Below are 22,277 nucleotides of genomic sequence, written 5' to 3' on the forward strand. Positions count from 1 at the left end.
TTATTTTTTACTATTTTGAGTTCAAAATTCTTTCCCACTTTCCCTCCCCTCCTCCCTCATTGAGAAGGCAAGCAATTTGATCAAGACAATGCATGTGCAGTGATGCAAAACATATTTCCATATTAGTCATGTGAAATAAAACACAGGCAAAAAAAACCCATGAAAAATAAAGTAAGTTAAAAAAACAGTATGTTTTGGTCTGCATTCAGACTCCATCAGTTCTTTCTCTGGAGGTGGTCCTTCAGAATTGTCTTAGATCTCTGTATTACTGAGAGTAGCTAAATAATTTACAGTTGATCATTGTACAATATTGCTATTAATGTGTACAGTATTCTCTTGGTTCCACTCACTGTACTTTGCATCAGTTCATGTAAGTTTTTTTCAAGCAACCTGCTTGTCATTTTTTTTAGCACAATAGTATTCCATCACAATCATATGCCACAGCTTGTTCAGCCATTCTCCAACTGATATGTATCTCCTCAATTTCCAAATCTTTGGCACTACAAAAGGGGGTGCTATAAATATTTTTGTACATATGGGTCCTTTTCCCTTTTCTTTCATCTCTTTGAGATATAGACTTAGTAGTGATATTGCTGGATCAAAGGACATGTATAATTTTACAGCTCTTTGGGCATAGTTCCAAAATGCTCTCCAGAATGGTTGGATTAATTCGCAACTCAACTAATAGTGCATTAGTGTCCCAAATTTACCACATCCCCTCCAACATTTGTCATTTTTCTTTTCTGTCACATTAGCCAACCTGATAGGTGCCAGGTGATAACTCAGAGATGTTTTAATGTGCATTTCTCCAGTCAATAGTTATTTAGGGCATTTTTTTCATATAACTATAGATAGCTTTGATTTATTCACCTGGAAACTATCTGTTTGTATCATTTGACAATTTATCAATTGGGGAATGACTCATATTTTTATAAATTTGACTCAGTTTTCTATATATTTGAGAGATGAGGCTTTTATAAGAGAATATTGCTATAAAATTCCCCCCTCCCAGTTTTTGCTTTTCTTCTAATCCTGGATGCATTGTTTTTGTTTGTGCAAAAACTTTAAAATTTAATATAATCAAAATTACCCATTTTACATACCATAATGCTCTCTATCTCTTGTTTGGTAATAAAATCTTTCCTTATCCATAGATTTGACAGGTAAACTATTCCACGCTCTCCTAATTTGCTTATGGTATCACCCCTCATGTCTAAATCAGGTACCCATTTTGACCTTATCTTGGCATATAGTGTGAAGTGTTGGTCCATACCTAGCTTCTGCCAAAGTGCTTTCTAATTTTCCCAGAAGTTTTTGTCAAATAGTGAGTTCTTGTTCCAAAACTTTGGATCTTTGTGTTTATCAAACACAAGATTACTTTGCTATAGTCGTTTCCTACTATGTACTGTGTGCACCTAATCTATTCTACTGATCCATCACTCTGTTTCTTAGCCAGTACCAGATTGTTTTGATGATTACCGCTTTGCAATAGTTTGAGATCTAGTACAACTAGGCCACCTTCTTTCACATTTTTTTTCATTAATTCCCTTGATATTCTTAACCTTTTGTTCTTCCAGATGAATTTTGTTATTATTTTTGTAGCTTTGTAAAATATTTTTTTTGATTGGTATGGCACTGAACAAGTATATTAATTTTAGGTAGAATTGTCATTTTATTATATTGGCTCAGCCTATCCATGAACAATTGATTTTTTTTTCTAATTGTTTAGATCTGACTTTATTTGTGTGCAAAGTGTTTTATAATTGTGTTCATATAGTTCCTGGGTTTGTCTTGGAAGATAGAGTCCCAAGTATTTTATGTTGTCTACAGTTATTCTAAATGGAAATAAATGTTGGTTTGCTTTTTTTTTTAATTCAATCATATAGCACAATTTTCCTAACTCTATGGACAGACACTCTGTTCCAACTATTTTGCCGCCACAAAAAGCGCTGCTTGAATTTTTCTGTTCTATAGACTTATCATGCTGATATTGCCTGATATGGCAGAGAGGTCACTGAAACATATTAATGGATTTCTTCCCTATGTGAAGAGTCTAAAGCTAAAGTTTAGAAGCATTGTTTTCAATTTGCTGTTTTCAATTGCAGAGTTTGCAGGTATGTCTATGTCAGAGAAATGGTTTTCTTTATGGGTGTGTTGGGATTTTTCAGAGGCACACCCTTCTTTTCCTGGGAATGCAACAGAACAAAATGTAAATCACAAGCATGCTAACAGGAAATACTTTGTAGCAACTAACAATACCTCCACATATGGAGGAAGCTTCTTCAGTGGTGTTCCTATGTGTGAGCTCTTGTACCTCTGAGAATTTCAGAGTTTGGCATCTCTTCCCCTAGATGTATTCTAGATCATATTTGCAGGGAAAACTTATTGTCTTCTTTCTCCTGGAGCTGTAACTAGTGTGGGGCAATCTGGGCTTTATCCTGGGGCAATTCACAGCATTTGTAGTCCTTGAGCAGCTTAGAAATTTAGCAAACCCTACGGTTCCCGTGATGGGACCCCATGTAACTTCATTCTAATCTGGTTCTCTTGATCCAAGGAGTCTGCTGGCAAAAGTTTAACAACTAGGCTTCTTTAACAATTAAGTTCTAGTTTAACAACTAGACTCTGGGAGGTGGGGCGGTATGCACAAATACTTTTATGTTTAATCTGTATTATTAATGCTTCCTTAAGTCTCTAGACAATCAATAAACAATAAATCAAACCCTAATTCTCACACTGAATATTTAACAATCAGCTCTCTCGAACCTGTTAACAGTTGGCTGTAGCACACTCCTAGACCTCACCCTACCCCACTAGGAATTTGCCTTAAAGGTAGATTTGAGAACATTTTTGCGTTACTTGTCCCAGGCCCAAAAATTGCTAGTTAGAAGTCTGCCCGCTCCCTATGGAGTCCCACCCCATCATCATTTAACTAGAAGGAGTTAAGATGAATTTGCAACCCTCAACTTAAGTAAAAATTTGGAAAATAGTGATTAAAGTTATCTTGGTAGTGTGGGTGGAATGGTGTAGTAGAAGGAGCACCAGGTTTGTCATCAAAAGTCTTGGTTTTGAACCCCAGATTTACTTCTTTCTGTCTATGTGACTTGGGGTAAGACATTTCATTTCTCTGACCATCTCTAAAATGAAGAGACCACTAGCTTTCTAAGGTCCTTTTCAGCTCTCAATTCTATGGTCTTGTTTACAAACCTTCCTCCTAGGAGAGGTAACACAATTAACAGATGTTAATTAACAGATTAACAGATGTTTTTGTGAAGAAACTGCTGTGTAACTCTCTATGAAAGTCTATATAATTGGGGGTGGGGTAGTTCTGGCTTACGAAGGCCAGAATTTTATTTGTTCAGATGTTTCAGTCGTGTCTGACTCTTCATGACCCCATTTGGGGTTTTCATTGCAAAGATACTGGAATTTTGCCATTTCCTTCTCCAGCTCACTTTACAGATGAGGAAACTGAGACAAACAGGGTTAAGCAACTTGCCTAGGGTACATAGCTAATAAGTGTCTATGGCCATATTTGAACTCAGGAAGATGAGTCTTCCTGACTCCAGGCCTGGTGCTGTATCCACTATGCCATCTAGCTGCCTCTATGCTTGCTTCTAATCTACCCTTGTAGGAACTTTTGGTGAGCCTACTTCCAGCCATCAATGACAGAGAGATTAGTACCCCCTGTGTGATGATAAAAAGTCTTTTAATTGCCTTTTGAGCCAGAAAAGCTGGTGACTCTGGATTTACTAAGGTGAAACTGAGTGTGTGTACACATGGTGTGACTCTCAGCCTTTTTCCTTGGAGGGTTTGAGTGAGGACTACTTTTAGCTGCAAGTAGTGGAAGGCCAGCTTACATTCTAATGGTCAAACACAATGTACATCTGGGTACCATGTGTCCATAAGCATATGACTCTATATCTTTTGAAATCTCCCGATTTAGTATTCTAAGCTAGGAATTCCTGATAAACTAGAGAGGACCGATTCTATTTCAATTTGCCATGTAATTGGTCTCTCTGTTTCCAGTGTCATCCCTCTCCAATCTAGCCTTTATACAACTATCAAAATAACCTAAGGTTCAGCAATATCTTTCTCCTGCTCAGAAATCTTCAGCAGCTCCCTATTACCTCCAGGATCCCTACTCTATTCCAATCAGTATTAATCAATTTGGTATTTTGCATAAATAACATAGGGATAATTAGATAAAATAGGTTCTTATAGTAGGCCTTGATAATGGACCTCCAATTTTAATGTAACATTCACTACTTGTTTATCATAAGGCTCACTTTTACAACCACAAGAATGCTGACAAAGATATCTCCAACCTGTTTTGCTCAAATTCCATTTCCAAACTCATCATGGGTGGGATGCCTTGATTCTTTGCAAAGTTCCCCAACCTATTTTTGTACCTCTGGACCACTCTGGTCCAATGTGAGCAGGTGACCATCTTATGACCACTTAGCTGAGATGCCCCACACCTCGCTCAATTTGTAATCACCCTCCCTGGCTGATAAGTAATTTTTGGCCCTCAAAAGCCAGGTCTGTATTTTACCATGTCTATTTTGCATATTTGGGTGTCAAACCCTATAAAAACAAGGTCCTGGAGACCAGGGGTGTCTCAGATCACGAGGAAGATTTAAGGTCCTCTTCATTAGAGGGGACCATGGACCCTTTAATAAGGTGTCTTTGGCTCAGAGCTCTTCCTCAGTGGTTTTTCTTGCAGATTGGACAGTTATAATTCCCACAGTATTTTAAGTCCTACATAGTTTGGCTCCTACCTCTCTTTCCACATTTATTTCTTATCGTTCTCATTCAGACACTTTGAATCCCAGCAAAACTGGTCCACTAGGCTGCTCTCTAGCACAGCATCTCTTGCTGCTGTCCCCTTGCCCAGGCTGTCCCACCTGTCAAAGATTGTCTCTCTCCTCACTTCCGCCTCCTAGAATCTCCAGCTTCCTTCAGATATCAAGCTTAGGAACCTCCTCTTCCTCTTGATTCCCACCCACCCCGACCCCCACCCCATTAGTGTTCTCCCCCTCTTCAAATTATCTTGTAGGTGTATGTATGCATCTGTATGTTGATAAACTCAGGACAATATAAAGTCCTTGAAAAAGGCCAGGTTGTTTTTGTTTTTATTAAACCCTCAGTGTGTCATAAATAGCAGGTGTTTAATAAGTCTGTTGAATGAATACTAATAGCTAACATTTACATAATGCTTATTATATGCTAAGCCCTTTACAATCATTATCTTATTTGATCTTCATAGCCACCTTGGGAGGAAGGTGCTATCATTATCCCAGTTTTACAGATGAGGAAACTGAGGCAAAGAGATTAAGTGCTATTATTATCCCCATTTTACAGATGATGAAACTGAGGCAAATAGAGATTTAAGGGACTTTCCCAGAGTCACACTGCAAGTAAGTGTCTGAGGCCTAAATGAATGAATGTGGCATCATCGGAGGAAATCTGAATCATAGTTCATCCAAGAAGGTAGAAGGAACATTAGAGGAAACATCTGAGCATATAAAGAAGTTTTCTCACAAACTAGTTCTTAAGGCCACTATGAAAGATCTGAGGGTGGAATAGGCTGGAATAAAGAAAATATGTGTGTGTTGGGGTGGGGGGAGTCCATATAAATAACAGAACTCAGTGTATTTTATGTTTACTAAGCTCGCTAAAACAGGAACTTATGATAACACATTGTAGAAAAAATTAACAGGTATCTGATTAACCTGGAATCTCAATTGTCCAGTAAGCCACATTCTCTAAGCATTCTGTACCAAATGACCGAAAGATCTAAGATCATAGGATTCTTAGTTTAAAGCTGGAAAGAGGCCCATAGAGATCATCTAATCCAACCCCCTCATTTTACAGCTGAAGAAACTAAGGCTCAGCAGTTAAGTGATTGGCCCAAGGTCACATTGCCAGTAAGCCTTTTTTCTTTTATACCCAGAGTCAGGTTGATAATACAGCAGACTCGTCACTGAGTAGAAATTCAAACTAGATACATTTCAAGGGAAAACAGTTCAAGTCCTCAATGGAGTCACTGTGGCACTGAGCAAAGTGCGTTAGATCTGAAATCATAAGACTTGTTTTCAAATCTCAGCTCCTTCTATGACCTTGGGCAAGTAGCTTCATTTCTGAGCCATGGTTTCCTCATCTATATAATAAAAGGATTGACTAGATGACCTCTGAGGTCCCTTTCAGCTCTAAATCTATGGTCACTGTGATTCATACACATACAATTAGACAGGACTTTCCCCTGGCAAAGTTGCGTTCTAGAAGAATTATGTTTTCAGGGCCCTTCCACCTCTTCCCAATTCAGTCACTGAATGATTTCCCTAATGCTGCTGCCAACAGGCTATGGTACTGTTTGCCACATACTCCACTCCCTCACACCTACCCTAGAGGAGGACCTGTCTGTTGCCTTAGTCCTTCAAAATTTTGCTAGTTGAATTAATCTTAACTAAATTAGTTCATTCTCATTCCTCTAGCCATGTGGTGAAGAAATGGGCTTTTGATTGAGGGCTGAACAGGAATGGGGTATGCATTCAAAAGATACTAATTGGCCAAAGAGAACCTCTCTCTTACATCTGAACACAGATATAGAATGGATCAGCTATGACCTTGTGAGCTTTGAAAGGTTAGAAGAGCAAGTTGCCAGAGATCCAGTGGTGGGAATCCATGCCAGAGTTTTTAAATAGCCAAGAGGAAGCAACTTGTCTATTGTTATTGAGTCATTTCAGTTTTGTGTGACCTTTTATGGCCCCATTTTGGGGTTTTCTTGGCAAAGATACTGGACTGGTTTGCCATTTCCTTCTAGCTTATTTTACAGATGAGAAACTGAGGCAAAGGGTTAAGTGAGTTACCCAGGATCACATAGCTAGTAAGTGTCTGAGGCCAGATTTGAACTCAGGAAGATGAGCATCTTCCTGGTTCCAAGCCCAGTGCTCTATCCATTGTGCCATCTAGCTGCCCAACTTTTTTATTAGTTATGGTGAATTTGGAAGTGAACTTGGTGAAGTGAATGCTGAGTCACAACTATTTAAGTTTAAGCCCACTTTCCCTAGGGATGGAGGTGATATAGGGGAGAGTATGCCCTTGGATGGGAGAAATATTTGTACTTTTGTTTTTGCTGTATCTTCTCAGTAAACATCCTTTTGTGTGTGGGGGGAGGGGTAATACACATATACATACATACACATATATATGTATATATACACAGATATACAAAATTACATACATTATGTGTGTATGTACATATGTACAATGTATATAACACATTTATATATATACAAATATAAATGTGTTATATATGTATCACTCCAAAACACCCACGAATGGTAACATCTTGGTGTGTTAGCTCCAGTAAAGTCTTACTGTGGTGGCTTGTTGTGTCATGAGATGACCTAGGTTCTCAAAGGATAAGCATCTCTGAACTTAACTAAGCTGGCCCTCAGCTGACACACATACAGTCTATCGATGGAGTCCCAAGCAGTTGGAAAGTCTCCACGTATGTACTCAGTGATAGACTGTATGTCTGTGGCTGAGGACCAGCCTAGTTAAGTTCACAGATGCTCATCACCAGGTTGCCTACAAGATGATGAATTTTGGCCAAGAACAACTCTGACCATCTACTAAGTAACAAAAGGGTTGTAATCTGTGTCAGCAGAGACAGTACTCACACTGATAAAATAACAGATCCTTGTAGTATTGAGGTTAGAGGTTACCTCCACATAAATGTGATGTAGGGCCCAGTAACACACCCTAAACTAACCAATATTGGGGATCTTTCTTTACCCACTGCATCATCCAGACCAGCTTAGAGAAAAAAGGAACCTGGATTCCTTTTCCCAGATTCATCCCAACAGCCATAAAACCCTAGTTCCTCCACAGTTCTTTTGAAAGAACTATCAGTAGAAGGGAAGTTTGCTTATCCAGTTCTTGCCCAGCCCATTCTCTGGGTCAGCTGGCTATGAGGCCTAGCAGATAGAACACTAGATGTGGAGTCAGGAGGACCTGAGTTAAATCAGACCTTAGATACTCCCTAGCTGTGAGGCCATGAGTAAATCACCTACCCTCTCTTTAGCTACTGTTTCCTCAGCTGTAAAAGGGGAAGTGATAACCTACCTCCCAGGGTTGTTGTTAGGATAAAAGGAAATAATATTTGCAAGGTATTTGGAAAACTTTAAAGGGCTAGGTAACTACTACTAGTATTGGTGGTGGTGGTGGTATTCTTGTTGTTGTTATTAATCATGAGGGATGCTCTGCACAAAGGGAGAAGGTAGCATTTGAACAGGAGGAGAGTAATTGCAACAGAGTCTAGGAAGCAGAAAAGTATATGATCAAGTTAGGAAAATGGATTGAAACAAGGATACATAGGGCCTTGAATGTCAGGATCAGAAGTCTATACTTTATTTACGAGGTTTTTGAGAGAAGGAGTGATATGATCAGAGCAGTTCACTAGGAATATTACTTTTGTAGTAGTGGCAAGGAAGGGTGAAGAGATAGCCTGGAAGCAAAAAGACCAACAAACAGGTGATTAAAATAATCAAGGCAAGAAGAGATGAGGGCCTTAACTAGTGATGTGGTAGCAATGGAAGAGGGCTGTTGTGGAAAAAAGAATCTGTAGGACTTGACAACTGGAGTGATACAGAAAGTGAGGGAGAAAGCCCAAGGTGTCTCTGAGACTCTGAACCATGGGATGGTGAGGTCATTGAAAGTTAGGAGGAGAAGCAGGTTTGGGAGGAAAAGGAGGAGTTCAGTGTGGGAGAGGAACACGGATTTAGAACTGGAAGAAAGTTCAGAGTTCATATAGTCCAACTCATTCCTTTGAAAACTGAGGAAACTGAGGCCTAGAGAAATTACTTAATAAATGGCAAAGTCAGAATCTGAACCTAGGTCTTCTGACTACAAATTGAACATGCTTTTCACTAAACCATCCTGAGTATAACTAGTGCATTCAGCTAGAAGAGAGGTAGTTCACATGATTAGAACCACTGAATACAATTTTTGGCACTGATTAAAACTCTCTAAAAGTATGGCTTTGATACCTATAAGTACTATTTGTTTACATAAATTTAAATAGAGGCAGAGTAATGTTGTGACTTCAGTGCTGGGCTTGAAGTCAGGAAGACCGGGAGTCTCACACTTACTACCAGTGTGACCCTGGGAAAGTCATTTCACCTCTAAGTACCTCAGGTAACTCCCTAGGATTATCTTCAGGGTCATAGATGGCTTGTGAACTATATCAGTGCAGGGAATGTCATCATTATGCTGATGAAATAAAATATTATATTGGTATTATTTCCATAGATCAGATTCAAATAAGGGAAAGTTTTCAAAATGTTTCAAATATTTCTTTCTCGTTTCTTGGCTTAGGGAAAATATCTTTAATTGTCAAAGCAAAGTAGTTGCCGGGTAGGTGCCAAAATCGCATTATCTGGAATGATAATAATTGGTATTTTTTATATAGCACTTTAAGGTTTGCAAAGCACTTCACAAATATGATTTCATTTTGATCCTCATACTAACCCTGGGAGGTAGGTGCTAGTATTATCCCCACTTTGTAGATGAGGATACTGAGGTTTAGACAAGATATGTGACTTGCCCAGGGTCACACAGTGAGTATGTTGCTGAGGCAGAATTTGAACTCGTCTGACTTCAAGTCCAGGATTCTACCCACTATATCACTTTGCTACCAGAAACAAATGAACCATTCCAGCAGGAACAATAAATCCAGACAATAGAAAGCAGACTTCAGATATTACCTGGTCTTTACGGCATAGACCCATATCCCAAATTACCAACACCTGTGGGGTTCTTGACTTTTCCTTGATAATAGGTGGAATGAAGTATTCCAATGTTATTATTCCATTTTATAGATGAAAAAATTAAGACTCATTGAAATTAAATGACTTGCCCAACAGCCAATATTTGGGACATGACAGATCTTCAGCTCCAAACCACAGCTTCTGATTCCAGATTCACACTGTGAGGCCTCTAACACCTTCATTTCGTTCCCAGTGCCACCACCAGCAATGAGACCTTAGCAAGTCACTTGAATTTTCTTGGGCTCATCTGTTTTCTCATCTGTAAATGGGGATAAAAATGCCTGTCTTATGTCTGTCTATCAGTGAGGATTAACTGATATATGAAATATGCAAACATGCTTTGGAAACTCTAAGATGCTATGCAAATGCAGAATAGGGACTGAACCTGTGATTTCATTAGGATGTGTAACACCCTCCATCAAAGCAGGTCAGCATCTTCTCTGCAATTTGTAGTCTTACAGAGTTTCCTGACATACTGAAAAGTGAAACAATTTGGTCAAGTCATAAAGACAGTATGAGTCAGAGATGGGATATAAACCCAGGTCTGCCTCCCTTCAAGGTCAGTTCTCCATCCCTTATGCCATGCTGCCTCCACATACAAATGTAAAAGATTATCATTAGCATTGTTATTTGTTGTTGTTGAATAAAGCTTTGAGATCACTGAGAGGACGGAGAGTAAGTGCTGAGAATTAAATCCCTTAGCTGGAGCCAAGGAAGATACCTGGGAAGGCTAATAATGTCCCTTAATGGATTCCAGGAGAGATTTTACATATGGCTGCAATTTCCTCCTAAAAGGTAATCCCAAGCAAACTACATTCTGCAGCCAATCTACCTGATAAGATTTTGATCTCAACTCGTATCTCCTGATTAGCTGGTTTGGGATGCCCATTTTTAGGCACTCTGAGGCATTTAGCAAACACTCATTGCCTAGCTAACGGCTGGATTTCTAAGCAAAGACATAGCCCTACTGACCCCTTGGAAATAATGTTGGTAACAGCATCACAGGGTCAGAATCATGCTGCCAGCAGCTAAGGCAGGTTGCTTGGGTTGGCAAGGAACAGCTGCCAATCTTAATGAGGTGTGAAAGGTACGCATCCTCTATATCTTAGTGTGGAACAGATTTATTTTGTTTGTACTCCATCTGGAAAACTGGTTTGGCTTTATTGTGGGGAACCTTGTTTATGGGCCTTATGGAAGAAGACAGGCCCCAGGGAGGAGAAAGGCCAAGTGGTGATTAACTATCGAACAAAAGAAAGGGAGAATTTCTGAGGTGTGCTCCTACCTTTATGGTTTTGTCATGTCAGTCACAGCCAAGGTAAGAGCAACCTCATTATGAAGAACCTGGAGGGTGCCCACAATGTATGTCAGTAACAAAATGGACTACCAAAGGAAGCAAACTAGGGTAGTGGGTCAGGAAAGTGTGCAGCAAGAAGTGTCCCCTCCAATCTCATCGACCAGCCAACAAACTACAAACTGAAAAACAAAACAAAATTCTAGAGAATGACCAGACTGAACCTAGAGCATCAGTTACAGTGTAACCTAAAAAGCAATACAATTAATGGTCACTAGAACCTAAAAGCTTCCATTTTTCAGAGGAATTGATCTTAGAAAATCTTGGCAAGTTAGGAAGTCGAGGGGTGGGGGATACAGTAAATGATGGGGGATTTACTAGAAGTGAGAGTTCAAAGAACACTCCATGCCCTGTTTTTGCTAGAATTGATGTATGTAAATTTAGCCCTCAGATGGTCTGGCAATCTGAAAGCTGTCTTGATATTGACATCTTAAAAGACTAAGGATTGAAAGGTGCCTCCGACCTATCAGCCAGTTGCTACCATTTTGTGTCTTGGGTTAATAGTGTTGATAGAACTAATAGTCCACATAGAACTGACAGACTCAATTGTTGGCTTTCCATATGTTCATCAGAGCCTTTCCCTTTTTGTGGTTGTTATTAGCTCTTTGAGTAGCTATATCTTACAATATTTCACAAAGGGTTTTTTTCCCCTTTCCTTTTTCCAGGGACATACTATGGGAGTGTCTATTACAATAGAAGGAAGAGGGAAGTGTATTTTAATGGATGCAGTCATTTACAGTAACATAGCCAGGGAAGATGATCTATTATGTAAGTGCCACAAATCACTGTAGAATAGAAGCACTATTTACAGTGGGCCCCTTCCCACAGTCCCCTGCTTTCCTGATGTGGTACATCTCTAGAGTTTTTTCCCATGATGTGAATAGAATGTTTCTTTTCAAAACACATCCCTTAGTGGTAGTTTTTATTTTTGAAGGATCTGGGGTTGTTTTGATGATGGTGTTATTTGTCCACTCTCAACTATTCCCCCTCCCCACCCATAGCCCCATCAGATAAAGAGGGAGCTGCTTTTGTTTTTCATTCAGGCTGAGTTTAGCTTTGATCATTGCCTGTACTTAGCATCAGAGAAAATATCCTCTATATGTTGTGCTTTGTCATGGTTGGGCAGGGAGCTATAGTGTACAACTGTTAGAGAAAAATAATAGGATTTTAAAATTGGAAAGGACCTTAGGATGCATCATGGTACTGTGGGAAGAGCAGTGGATTTGGAGTCAGAGGGACAGTGTTCAGAAACAGAGACAGACAGAGAGACAGAGAGAGACAGAGAGAGACAGAGAGAGAGAGAGAGAGAACATATTCTTTTTGAAATAACAGGAGCACATAGTAGAAGTCCAAGCAAAATATGGGAGGAAGTTCGAGGAGCAAGGTTTTTGAGGAAAGAAATGGACCTTGAATTCCAGGACCAAACACAGCACCTGGCACACAGTAGATGCTTAATATATGCTAGCTGACTGACTGACATAGAAGATAAGTAAGGAATTACTTTTGGAAGAAATAACATTAGGAAACATTGTTAAAGCTGTGTTCTATAATAAAGCATAACTACTATTATTATTGTTATTAGTATTATTATTTTGGCAGCTGTTTACTATTAGTGCTGCCAATCAGCACCACTGAGCAGCCAAGGTGCCCACATGGTGTGTTGTGGCATAACCTTTTGGTAATATACTAGAGTCGCCTAGTTTCTGATTTGTTAAACCAGTCAGGTTCTTCTAGCCAAGGCCAAGTGGAGGCAATCACATTGCCTACTTTAAAGGAATAAAGGATAAACCTCATAAATTTAATTATTTTTAAAAATGCTTCTCTTTAAACTGTTTTGATAATTTATGACTTTGACTCTTTCATTTATACTTTATATATCTTAGACACACAGAGTTATTTGCATGCTGCCTTTCCCGTTGCACTGTGAACTCCTTGGGGGCAGGGACCGTTTTTCCCCTTCTTCATATCTCCAGCACAGTGCCTGGCACATGGTAGATGCTTAATAAATGCTTGTTGACTGACTAATTGCGGAGACTGATTTTCATTTGGCCATCCTAACATGAAGGATGGTGTGGATAGCCACACCAGATACTGGGCATAAAAAGAGAATTCTAGAACTAGAAGGTACCTTAGAGATCATCTTGTTTAATCCTTTCATTTGAACAACGTTACAGATGAAGACCGGAGAGAGGTCATACAATTACATTGTGGCATTAGAATGAAAGCTTGTTGCAAGTAGAGATTGTTTCACACTTTGGAGAGGAGGCGCGGTAAATGTTTGTTGATTGATTGTCAGACACTGGACTAGAACCTGGGTCCCTGGTTTCCTGGTTCATTCCGCTTTTCACTAAACCATGCTGAGTCCCAAGATATCTCATGCAACTTTGACAATTTTAATTTGGGACTCTTTGGACCTGTTAGTTATCATCCATACTCAGCAGTCTAGAAGAAGGATTGTTAACCCAAGATCTGCAAATTTGGTTTGTTTTGAGGGGAGGGGGGGGAAAGAATGTATGTATATATGTATATATGTATATATGTGTATATATGTATATGTGTATATATATATACACACACACATATATATATATGTATGTATACACACATATAACTGTATTTCAATATAATTGGTTACCTTTGTCTATATTTTATTTTGTGCATTTAAAAACATGATTCTGAGAAGGGGTCCATAGGTTTCCCCAGAAAGCCCAAGGAACCCATAGCATTGAAAAAAAGAGGCTAAACCCCCTGGACTAGAGAATACTAGTATAATACTATTAGAAGAGAAAATGGCTAATAGAGACATCTGCCATATACCAAAGAATCTATATGCCAATCTTTAGTCATTTCTAATTTTTTGTGACCCCATTTGTGGTTTTCTTAGCAAAGATACTAGAGTGGTTTGCCATTTCCTTCTCCAGTTCATTTTAGAGATGAGGAAATTGAGGCAAACAGGGTTAAGTGACTTGCCCAGGGTCACACAGCTAGTAAGTGTCTGAGGCCAGATTTGAACTCCAGAAGAGGAGCCTTCCTAATTCCTGGCCTGGCATTCTATCCACTGCACCACTGAGGTATCCCACTGCCAGTCTTAGACAACTATTTTAAAGAAGAAGAAGGAAAAAAACTCTAGGCTCCATTCTTCACTATAGACATACCTAAAGGAAAACCTCTTTAGGAAAAACAAAACTTAAGTCCCCAACACAGCGCAAAACTTATGGTTTCTTCTAATTAATGGGTGATACTTTTAAAAAGTATCTGTAATATAGTTCTGGCTTCTACCTGAGCAGCCTCTACAAATTTTTGAAGCTTAGAGACTGTAGGGACCACAAGAGGTTAGAAATGCCCAGAGACTTAAGCAGCCTAGCTTTGCAAGGGTTAATTTACAGCCCAGTGCCTAGAACTAGATCACCTCCTTAACGTAGCTGGTACTTAAAGCCCTCTCCTCCCTGCTAGGAGTTTGTCTCTGAACTTGACCTCTTTCTGCCTGATAACACAAGTGGTGCTTCCTCCTATGCCCTGGACTTTGGCCTCCATTTAGCAACAGGGACTGTCCTTCCATGCTCCTTGCCTTGCCTTACAACCTGACCTCCTGTGTCTCTGAACTCTACTTCCTGTGTCTGTTTCAGTCAAGCTTAGTAGTAACCAAACCATGGACTTTACTGAGATCTCATTAATTCTCCTATAGCAGCTCAGCAAGCAAGTCCTTACTTAGCTCTTTACCCTGACAAGACCAACCTGGAAATCACAGTATAGGATTGTAGAAAATGCCTCAATTACCCACCAGGGCAACAAAAAGACACAATGTAATGGAGGGCGTGCTAGGTTTATAGATATAGAATCACAAAATCTCAAGGTTGGAAAGAACCTCAGAGGAGTCTAGTCTAACCCATTCCTCATACTAGAATGAATGCCTTCTACAATATCCCTGTTAAATAGTCAAACAGCTTTTGGAAGGCCTGAAAAAAGATCAAAGCTCATTACCTTCTAAGGCGGCCCACACCTTCACATAGCTCCAATTACTGGAATGTTGATCCTTATATCAAGTCCAAGTTTCTTTGCATCTTCCACTCAGTGATCCTAGCTCTGTCCTTTGGAACCAAGCAAAATAAATCTGGGGCAGTTAGGTAGCCCAGCAGATAGAGTGCTGGGCCTGGAGTCAGGAAGACCTGAGTTCAAATATAGCCTCAGCCACTTACTGGCGGTGTGACCCTGGGAAAGTCATTTAACCCTGTTTGCCTCAGTTTTCTCATAATGTAAAATGAACTAGAAAAGGAAATGACAAATCCCTCCAGTATCTTTACCAAAACAAACAAACAAACAAAAAAACTCCAAAGAGGGTCATGAAGAATCGGACATGACTGAAGCAATTGAGCAATGACAACAACAACAAAATTGAATGCCTCTTTCTCGTGATAGTTCTTAAAGTACTTAGTGGTAGCTATCAGGTCTCCCCAGTCTGATCATTGTTGGAAAATAGTATGTTGAGTAAGCATGCTTATCATTTTAGGCTCCTCATAGTTTCTGGTTGTATGAAGGAACAAGCTTTCAAATGGACTTCTATATTTACACAGCTTCACTTTGAATATTTTGAAATTCAGAGTTTACATTGTTAATTTATTTAAGGCCAGTCATATATTAAGAACTAAGTCTATGCCAAGTCTTTCTCATTATATTATCCACTATAGTTCCATTTTCATTAAAAAATGTTTGGAAAGAATTGGGTTCAGATCCTTCCTCTTGACACTCAGTATCTATGACCATTTAAACTCTTTGAGTATCAGGCAGTTTTCTGAAACTTATCCATTTTAGGTTATAAATTATCATATAAGACACTATTAAGGCTCCACAAGGCACTGAATTTATAGTAAAACCTTGATTGGAATGCCCAGGAAATAGGGTATCCTACTTAACTGGATATTCGGTTTAATCAGAAAAATCCATCTCGTTTTAACACTAGCAAATCTTTTAAAAATTTTAGTCTGCTTTCCTTCCTTAGTAGGATATGTTGTGTGCAATTGGATGCATTTTTGGCAATTGAAAAAAATCAATGGACTAATTCAAGAAACCTAGTTTTGAGTCGCAACCTCCCAATTTCGATGTAATCTTAGACACCATACTATGTCAGTTTCCTTATATGTAAAATGAGAAGTTGGTCTAAATGAGCTCCGAGACTAGGATTGAGCATTTAAAACTCTTCATAATCAATGACTGCCATTTAAGTTATTCTGCATTTGGCTCCAGCCTATCTTTCTAGACTTATTTCCTATTATTCCCTTTCTTATACTCTGAGTTCTATCTAGATTTGCCTATTTGCTGTTCTCAGAACTTAATGTGACACCCAGTATAGGACTCCTTCCATTCAGATTGGGTCACCAGAGGACAGTGACTACTGCCTCCCCTCCCAAGGAAATTCTAGAGCTAACCCTAGGACACTTGGGTTTCTGGCACTCTTGCTTATTTATGGGCTCCCACTCATTTGTTTACCTTTGATTATCAGCCAGATATGATTAGCTTTTAAAATTGATACTCACTAAGCAGTTCTAGCAAGTACAGTTGTTTTAAAAAATCCCCCAATACCATGGTGATACTCTCTCCCTGCTCACACAAGTTCCCTAGCAAAATAGAATCAAACTTACAATAAAATGATAGTCAAGTACTTGTGTGGCAAAAGGATAATTCACAACATCTGGTTATTGGATGTCTTTTTTCACCCTTTGTAAACAACCATGAAGATCCCTTTCAGGGTAGCTCTCTCTGGGCTCTCCTTGTAAGAGATCTAGAGCTGCCTTTCTGTGGTGAAGCTAGCTCCCTGTGTCTCTTAGTTCCTGATGCTCATTATGTCATCAGCAGTTGCTGCTCTGTGGATTCTGATCTGGGGTTCAGAGGAAATTGGTACGAATACCAATGGTACCTACTGGTCTTCCGATTTATCAGAGTTCGCAAGGTCATTTCCATCTCTCCTTATTCCTTTGCCTTTCACTAGGGAAGTTCTGTTTTCCCTTAGAATGTTATGGTTTGGGTTTTTTTTGGTACTCCCAGTTGTATTCATTTTCTCCTACTAGTCCATTCTCTCTGATCACTGGTCAGTGAGGAAAGGGGCTGACAAGGTAACAATCCCATTTCAGAGATTTGGAATTCTCAACACCAGAATTGGAGCTGTTTACTCTCTTGACTGACTGGCTTTAAACTAACTTCTTGTTTTTAAGCGTAGGTGGGGAACCTGCGATCTGGAGGTCACATGTGGCTTTCTAGGTCCTCCAGTGCAGCCCTTTGGCTGAATTCAAACTTCACAGAACAAATCTTTGTTTTTGGCTGCACTGGAGGACCTAGAGGGCCATATGTGGCCTTGACGCCACAGGTTCCCCAGTCCAGTCCCTTCAACCAATCATAAGATATTGCATAATCTGCTTTCATCCAATGACTTTCAAAATCCCTCTGATCATTTCAAATTAATTAGAACTTATTTATACCTAGTTTACTTTGAATTAATTCAATCAAAATGTTTGAATGTTCTTTGATTACTTTAAGTGAGGTTGGATTGTCTACCTTTATATTCTCCCCCCAGCAAAACATTTGCTTCCCCTAGCAAATTATCTAGAGTGATTTTGGCAAAGTCCCTAGTCCCAATCTGAATAACTCTCTAGTGGATAGGTTCAATTGATATTGAACCTTTTCCATTTGATATTTGATAATTGAATTTGATAATTTCCATTTGATATTGAATAACTCTCTAGTGGATAGGTTCAATTGATATTGAGCCTTTTCCATTACCTTCCCTAGTTCCTTGTACTAAAGAATCTTGAGAAAAATCTGTGTGGTACAGTTTATGAACAAACCCAGAAACCAATCAAATATGCTTCCAAATACCTGACCACTCAACTTAACATATCATTGAAAAAATTTTTTTTCAATTAACAAGCATTCATTTTTTCTTCCCCCAGCTGAACATAAAAAGAAAGCCCTCATAATCAATATGTACAGTCAAGCAAAATAAGTTCAACCGTTGGCCATGTCCAAAATGTGTGTCTCATTTAACAATTTAAGTACATCACCTCTCTGTCAGGGTATGGGTAGCATACTTATCTTTAGACCTTTGAAAATATGGTTTGTTGTCACATGAATCAGAGTCCTAAAACCTTTTAAAGTTATTTTTTCTTTCTAATATTGCTGTTATTGTTTAAGTTGTTCTCATAGGTCTACTCACTTTACTCTGCAGAAATTCATACTGGGTTACTAATTTTCTTTAAATAATTTCATTATTTCTTATGACATTTTAATATTCTATTATATTAATATACCATAATTTGTTTAGTCATTCACCATTAAGTAGGTACCCATTTAGTTTCCATTTTTCTACTATAAAACAGCATAAATTTACTCCTTGAGGCTTGCAAGAATCATAAAGAAAAGAAACCCCAAAATAATAAAGAAAATGAAAAGGAAAGTAAGTTTCCCATCTCGTAGGGAAAGCTTAGTCCCTAAAGAGGTCCCAGAACTTGAGAGAATCTTTTTACAGGGGTTAGGGATTGGGAGTTGACTGGAAGACACCCTCATCACCCTTGTTTTAAAAAAAAATAACGTAAAAAAATGGCCATTGTTGTCGGGACCAGGAAGGCAGGTTCAAGTTCAGAGAAATCCTGAGTGAAATATCTATTGTTCTCTTCAACATATTAGGTTGGAGGTCTGGACAAAATATCTACAGGTGACCCTTTCCATAATAGGCACACAAAGATGTCTCTAGTAAGCTCTTTCACATGTAAGGCAATCCCTCTGGAGGTCCAGACAAAATTTCCTCTTCAAATAGAGTTCCTAACCTTCTTATTGTAAGGACAAACAGGTTAACTTAGAAAAGCTCCGAGGAGGTATGAGATTTCTGAAAAGGGATCAAGTATTTTCAGGTTAATAAGGTCAGCAAGTAAACCTTATCCTGTGGACCTATAGTCCATAAGGAGCTCAGACAAACTCTCTGGATTCATGTCACAAATAAGTCAAGCAATCTAAGGTTAGCTTAAAAATAAAAAGGGGAAAAGGGGGCCATTTATGACCTATCATATTGTGCTTCAGGTAAACTGCTGGGCACTAGTATTTCAGAAATACATATAACCAATAGCTTCCATGTTCATGAGAATATAGTAATGCAGTAGACATTAGTAATTAATCATTGAAACAAAGGTTATTACAAAGAAATTGGTTTGACTTGTATGGAAACACACTAGAAAATAGACTTCTCGATTATGGTCTAAAGCAAAAATAGAAGAAAATGCAAATTTTTACCTGAAGGCAAAAGGAAATTATACAAAAATGAAAGTCTTAGATGAAAAAAGTATCTCTAGCGGATCCCCGCAAAAACAAAGGGCCCCCAAATTATACTGGATGAGACCCCATTATGAAGTACCCCTTCCAGGTCAATTTCCCCAAATCCCACTCTCACTGGGAGGCTCAGGGTAATCCTGAGGGACAAGGTTATCTTCCTCTTCCCAATGCCTTGAACATAGTAGGTACTTTAATAATGCTTATTGAACTGAATTAAGTTGAGGGTATTGGAATTCCTCAGGGACATAATTTGAGTATGAACCCTTTATGAACCTCAGAGTATATGTAGATATAGGAAATTTGTCCCCTGACCCTAGGTTATATCCTGTAACTTAGTTTGAGGTTTTGGTTTTGTACATTTGTTTGTTTTGGTGGTTGCAGTGGTCTTTTGGGGGAGAAACAGGGGGTGGAGGCAGAGAGATCAAACCCCTCAGAGAAGCATCTTATTTTTATGATTTATTTCTTCTAAACTTTCCTTCTATTCTGTATATATCACATTATTGCATGTGTACCCATTTATTTACATGTTCTGTCCCTGATTAGTAAGTTCTTTGAAGTCAGAGACTGGTTTTTTTTGGTGGGGGGGCGTTCTTTTCTTTGAATCTCTAGTGCTTAGCCCAGCTCCTGGCACATGGTGAGTATTTAACATACTCTTGTAGATAGATTCTCAACATGGAGTGAAGGGGGTTCTCTCATTAATTGAGTTATGATTAACTAGGGCTTTACTGAATATACAATGCCCACTTAGGCTTAACAATTGGAAATTGCAAGAGCTAACCTACTCTCTTACAAAGACTGGTTATTCAGTTTCTTAAGGATTAAGCCATTTGCTTCTGATCCATATATAGAAAGGACGCAAGGAAATGGAAGAAAATCTAGATTCAAAGCTAATAAGGGAGCCCCTCTACTACAAAGAGTTAGAAATCTAGTTTGCTATTTTTAAAAGTGGCCAAGGGGCACATGCTAAGACTTTAGCTTCAGGATTCACAATTTCTTGCTCTGTCACACATCCCCAGGGACGCATCCACAGCTGAATGAATGGACCCAATATCAGGTCTGAGGTTAGCGCCATGGGCCTTATAAGTCAGCAGCAAATAACTGACACTTGGAGAAACAATGAGAGATCCCCTGAGCAGACATCTAATGATTGTTATGATAAGGCCCTAGTCCTTCCTGCCCTCTTTGTTGGCAGGGATGTTTGCCAAAGAATCAACTCAAACACAGGGACTGTCCCCAATCCCTCTGTTAAATCATATTTCACTTAGTAGAGTTAAACAAATATTGGCCTGGCTGTAGTTTTTAACCTTCTTGAATGTGTGCCAGGAGTTTATCTATCCTTTGTTTAAAATAGCAGCATTTTTGAATTCAAGGCCATTGTTTCTCTGTGGGGATTGGACTTCCCTGCCAATCCCCACAAGGTCCTTGTGAGATAACTTGGCATCTCCAAGGATTCCTATTGTACAGATGTGGAAAACAAGACAAAGGGAAGCTTTTCTTGCCTGAAAGGTATTTCACAATGTATAAATTACCACCCACAAAGAGAGTCATCTTTAAAGCTCTTTGGGCTCTGGCACAGAATCAGAATTTTTCAGAGCTAAAAGGGACCTAAGAGATCAGACCTTCTCTGATCACCTCAGTTCTTAGCCTCCCAAACCTCCTTCAAATCCCATTGTATTTTTTGATCTGTATTCATATTGTTTTCCCCAGTAAAATATATGCTCCTTGAGGTGTCCTTTGGGTCCCCAGTGCCTAGCACAATAACTAACACCTTTTGGTGGGGGAACAAACCTATGATTAAAGAACTCCCAGTGGGGAAACTCCCTCTGCTAATATCAATTGGTAACTGCTCTGAAACTTACAATTTAAACAGTTAGCTAAGGCACTTTGAGGTTAAGTGATTTAGCAAAGCTCCCAAACCCAGTATGTGTCAGAGGCAAGACTCAAACCCAGGTCTTCCTAACTTGGAGGCCAGCTCTTTATTCACTAAACTATAGGTGCCTCTTTCATAGTAGGTACTAAATAAATGCTTGTTTAATTGAATTCCTTTAGGAATACAAAGACTGGTTATTCAGCAGAACCAGGACTAGAACCCAGATCTCATGACTACTAGTGCCAGGCTATATTTTTCTATGCAAGACATTGCTCAGAATGATACTCCAGGCACTGAAACAAAGCAAGAATTCCCTATCATTCCTGAAAGTTTTGAAAATGTCTGCCAGCTTTAACCTCTGTGATGTCCATCCTATCACCCTTGTCATGCCTGGAAGGCTGGAAACCCCTATAGACCCTCTTCTAAATTTAACTTTGAGCAGCAGATCTCAAGAGTCCTCCAACCACTAGATGGTCAGGCAGGCAGAACAGGCTCAGATCTGGAGTCCTGTCCACATAAAGGCTGCATGGCTTAGTGGAAGTATTGAACTTGGAGTCAGATGACCTGGTTCTGATTCTTACTAACCACATATTCCTGAGCAAGTCACTCAACCTATTTTGGTCTCAGTTTCCTTATCTATAAAATGGGGATAATAGCACCTACTCTACAGGGTTGTTGTGAGGATTAGAAGAGATCCAAATCTCTTTTAATACATGTAAAGCACTTGGCACCCTTAAAAGTATTATAGAAATGTTAGCTATAATTATTACTACTAGATCTCTATACCTATGAACTTAACCTCAGAGCCTCATTTTCCACATCTCTAAAATGGAAATAACAGAAAAAAGAGGCAGTATGAGGTAATGAACTGAGTGCTAGATTGAAAGTCAAGACAGCTTAGCTTCAAATCCTG

This window comes from Trichosurus vulpecula, chromosome 5 (genome assembly GCF_011100635.1).
Source record: "Trichosurus vulpecula isolate mTriVul1 chromosome 5, mTriVul1.pri, whole genome shotgun sequence".
In the NCBI taxonomy this organism is placed as follows: domain Eukaryota; kingdom Metazoa; phylum Chordata; class Mammalia; order Diprotodontia; family Phalangeridae; genus Trichosurus; species Trichosurus vulpecula.